This window comes from Gossypium hirsutum, chromosome A11 (assembly GCF_007990345.1).
Source record: "Gossypium hirsutum isolate 1008001.06 chromosome A11, Gossypium_hirsutum_v2.1, whole genome shotgun sequence".
Taxonomy (NCBI): Eukaryota; Viridiplantae; Streptophyta; class Magnoliopsida; order Malvales; family Malvaceae; genus Gossypium; species Gossypium hirsutum.
In genome coordinates, this window is record NC_053434.1 from 52,731,079 (window position 1) to 52,736,323 (window position 5,245).

At 35.2% G+C, this 5,245-nt stretch overlaps 1 non-coding gene across 1 annotated transcript; it reads right to left on the reverse strand.

The window, feature by feature from the left end:
• Positions 1-1,032: 1,032 nt before the first annotated feature.
• LOC121210305 (small nucleolar RNA R71) lies at positions 1,033-1,139 on the reverse strand. The gene has a single exon (XR_005905419.1). It is a non-coding gene; the product is annotated as a small nucleolar RNA R71 (small nucleolar RNA).
• Positions 1,140-5,245: the final 4,106 nt, after the last annotated feature.

Sequence of the window (5,245 nt, forward strand, 5' to 3'; positions counted from 1 at the left end):
GTCAAGGTCTAAGTCATCCACACTATCTGAACCACTTTTTGGTACTCTTTTAGTTCAATTTTGAAAATGGCATGTATAGGGCTGACCCTTGTTGTTAATTAAGTACCCTTTGGTAATGTGTATTCGTATAACCATGCGAAAATGGCTCGTATATTTTGAAGTATAACATTATGGTCTTGTGATATGGTTATTAAGTGGTGTGGAAATGTTTGGTAATGACTAGCCATCGGAATGGCCAATCATGGTCCTATTGGTGCTACGCACGTTATGGCTAATCGGGATTACCCTTGATAATAATGTATGTCAATTTGCTATTTCATTCATGGAAAATTATGAAATAGGTAAAAATTTACCTTAAAATAGATGCTGACAGCAGCAGTGACGTAGGTTGGAAAAATCACTAAAAATAGTAGGAATGGAATTAAATAGTGAATAAATTATGTAATCGAATCTTGATGAGATATTTTCATATGAAAGAAACGAAATGACCATATAAGCCGTATTTTATGAGATGTTTAAGTTTTCGTGAAATAGGGCCAGAGCGTTTTCTGGATCCCCTGTTTTGATTTTGAAAATTTAACTTAAATTAACCAGAGACAATTAGAAGTCATGCTTTACATGTATAGATTCATTTTTGAGTCTAGTTTCATTAGAAACAAACGGCATAAGTATTGAAGCCCTGTACAGGGAGATATCTAAGTCGTAATGAATGAAGGTCAGAGTAGTCGAACCCTGAAACAGGGGAGACTTTAACTAATAAACTGTACTAATTGGCATGACCAAAAATTCTAGAAAAAAATTTGTAGATTGATATATGTGTCTAGTTTCAGGGAAAATTTACGGAATCAGTTTTCGAGTTTTGGAACTCGAGATATGATTTTTAAGGTGACAATGATGCAGTTAGCCAGCTTGTCTGGAAATTTTAAAATGAACTGTGTAAATAAATGAATTAAGTCCGTTAACACCTCGTGTTTGACTCCGGCAACGGTCTCGGGTACGGGGCGTTACAACTTCTCACATAGCAAGAATGCTAAGTTGAGGAATGAGATCACTACCTTCCAACAGAAGGATGATGAGTCCTTGTATGAGGCACGGGAAAGGTTCAATGAACTATTAGGAAGATGCCCTCGTCATGGAATCCTTCATTGCATCCAATTAGAAACATTCTATAATGGTATCAATGCTCACACGAGGATGGCAGTGGATGCTTCTGCTAACGATGCTCTCCTTTCTATGTCTTATAATAAGGCTTTTGAAATCATCGAAAGGATTGCCAACAATAATTACCAATGACCAACCAATCGAGTAGCATTTGGAAGACAATTCGCTGGAGTACATGAAGTGCATGCTTTCACTTCACTTGCATCTCAAGTATCTTTTGTAACAGCTCAAATTTTAGTGAAATCAGAACAGTGGTTTCGAGACAACAAATTTGAGCCGAAAATAAAATTTATTTTTATTTTTTTATATAGTTCATAATATTATAAAAATGTCATGTGAAAATTTTGATAAGAAAATTTTGTCGATTATGTGCTTAATTACGAGAAGGACCAAATCGTATAAAATACAAAAGTTGAATTCTAGTCACTATAAGGATTAAATAGCTATGAAATTCAAAACTTGAGGTCCTTATATGGTAATTAAACATTAATAAAAAGTTAGTAGATATTTTTGGATGATTCATCCATGGAAAATTAGAAAAAGGCTAAGGGCTAAATTGGAAATCAAAAATATTAAAAGATTATAAATTATTAAAAAGAAATAAAAATTATTTTTATCATCCTCTTCTCCAAAAATATATATGAAAACCCTAGGAGAGAGAAAAATTCCATGGCCAAATTGGGTAAGTTTCCTTTGCCAGTTTTTAGTAATTTTGATATATTTGAAACCAGGATAGCTTAATCTAATCTATTGTGGGGATCAATTTGAGAAGTTATTAAAGTTTGAAAAATGGTTCATGGATGTATTATGCTGAAAATTAGAATTTTATGGTAGAAAATGAAATATTGTTGATAGATAAACAACTTTTACAAAGTGATTTTTTATGAAAACATGATTTAGGGACTAAAATGTAAAGTTGTGAAATTTGATGAAAAATTCTGAAACTTTACGATTACATGTGCAGTAAATTTTGTAATGGGATTTTGGTTAGGCTTGGAATAGGAAGTAAATTACACAAGTTTCATTTTACGAGCCTAGGGACGAAATCGAAATTTATGGAAAAGTTAGAGACAAACTGGTAATTTTCCCTGGAGCGTAAATTGATTCCACCTAAATATGAAATATGATAAATTGATGTTAAATTTACTTGTATAGATCTGGATAGACCAAATTCGGAGCTAAAATAAGGAAAGGAGGAAAATGTCGGATTAGTAGATTAATGTACACGAACATTTGTCGAGGTAAGTTCATGTAACTAAATTGTATATATTTTTATGCTTGAATTTAATGTTGCGTTTTTGAATTGTATAAATGTCATAAATATGTGAAATGATCACATACTCGTTATAGCCTGATAAATGAAAGTGGCCGATCAATAATAATGCTCGATAAATGGTAAATGATAAAAATATTATTTATATGCTTGAAATGAATGTGGAATGTGTCTATTTGAATTATATGTATGATTTAGATGTAGGAAATAATTAGATGCTTGTTAATGCCTGGGAAATGTTAAATCTTGCTTGAATAAAGGAGGAATCGATGGATATGTGCTTTCTCGAAATGAATGAGGTCCAGCATTTGTTGCTGACGGGATTTGTAACACCCCGAACCCGAGTCCGACACCGGAGTCGAACACGAGGTGTTAACAAACTTTGAAAAATTTCCAGACACTGCCCAATCTGTGTACTAGTCGCTTTAAAAATCATATCTTGAGCTTCACAACTCGAAAATCAGTTTCGTGATTTTTCCCTAAAATTAGACTCATATGCCCATCTACATAATTTTTTTTAGAATTTTTGATCGGCCCAATTAGTACAGTTTATTAGTTAAAGTCTCCCATGTTAAAGGGATCGACTACCCTGACCGTTGCGCACTACGACTTGGATATCTCCTTGTACAGGGCTCCAATACTGATGCTGTTTGTTTCTATAGAAACTAGACTCAGAGATGAATCTATACATATATGGTATGACTCCTAATTATCTCTGGTTAATTTATAATAAATTTCCAAAGTCGGAACAAGGAATCCAGAACCCGTTCTGGCCCTATCTCACGAGAACCTGAATATCTCTTAACATACTGTCCATATGATTGTTTCGTTACTTTCCTATGAAAGTAGATTCTTCAAGGTTTGTTTACATAATTTATTCACTATTTAATTCCATTCCTACTATTTTTAGTGATTTTCCAAATCTACGTCACTGATGCTGTCAGCATCTACCTTTAAGGTAGGCTTTACCTATTTCATGGTTCAACTAGCCCTTTTTGCATACATAGCACAATTTATGAAAGTGATTAACCATCCCCGTGGCCAATCCTTGTCAAGCATATCCACACCAAATGATTATAACATTATACTCAAACACATATAAGCCATTTTCGCATGGCTATCCAAAACTTACACATCACATAAAGTACTCGAAAAACAACAATGGGTCGTCCTATACATGCCATATCAAAATTCAACCAAAAGAGTACCCAAAAGAGCCTTTGATAGTGTGGGCGACTTCGACTTCAAGATCCCGAGTCCGATAGCTGAAGAACCAAAAATCTATAAAACAGAGGAGCAATGGAACGAAGTAAGCAATTTATGCTTAGTAAGTTTTGAGCAAGAAATTCCAGCATAACGAAAGCATAGCACACATTTAGCTAAACAGAATATTTCATAATACACAATTTTTCCGATATCAAACTTACTTCACAACGTTAACCCTTATGTACATACACAAAAGACCAACTTAGCCGAAGGCCGGTAGCTCGTTCATCAACTGAGCGAATATTTATTTGTAAGGGCTCGATTAAATTCAACACATACGTAACATATCCCAATATTGGGATGTTTTTCGAGTATTAGCTGGAATTTTACAGCAAGCTCATTCATTACCAAAATCACGTACCTTCGGAATTTAACCGGATATAGCTCCTCGTTCAAGTGCCTTCGGGACATAGCCCGGTTATAGTAACTCATACAATGCCTTCGGGACTTAACCCGGATTTTAAAACTCGCACGAATGCCTTCGGGACTTAACCCGGAATTAGTATCTCGCACAAAGGCCTTCGGGACTTAACCCGGAATTAATAACTCGCACAAATGCCTTCGGATCTTAGTCCGGATATAGTCACTTAGCACAAAGCCTTCGGGACTTAGCCCGGACAGCATTCAATTAATCATGCACATCTAACAATAATTCATGGCACATTCGTATTTCTTTTTCATTAGCAAAACTCAAACACAAGGCACATACCATCCTTGCACATTCGGCTCAATAGCCACACATAGAGCATGATTTTAATTTGCTTAAAACATGATTTAATCACATCGTAATTTAAGCTCTCTTACTCAAGAACTTACCTCGGGTGTTGTCGAACGATCCCGCTAACTATTCGACCACTTTTTCCTTCCCTTTATCGGATTTATTTCCCCTTTGCTCTTGAGCTTAATTAAACAAATAAATTAATTTCATCATTTGGGCATCAAAAAAAAGATGAACACGAAGCACTTAGCCCATATTTATACATTAGACATTAAAGTCACATACATGTGAAATCATGCATCAACACAACATATTAGCTAATTTTTCCCCCTTGGCCGAATATGCATGTCTATTTTTGGGGTCGATTTCAACACTTAATACACACATATACACACTAGTAAAGCATCCTCCCCCTTTCCATCAATTTAACACATGCATTGCTCATTAACATGCAAGGTTACATTCGACCTTAGCACACAACTTGCTAGCCGATTCTTCTCCATTTAGCAACCAATGCACATATGTGCTCACACAAAAATGCTAAAAAGGAAGTTCAAGAATCATCAAGTCATCATCACATGCATCATTAACAAACTTCATATTTAGCATGCAATGGCATTAACACAACCTCCACCTAGGCTGAATTTTAACTCATCCTCTTGCCTCATCACCACCACATCAAACATCAACCAAGAATGATGCATCCATGGTCAAATGTCATTTCCATCACATAGCAAGATTTAGACCATGGGCTAGGTAGAACTCAAGCTAACAACTAAAACATGCATGCATCTCATGGAACATCATCAAACATACCTTCGCCTAGC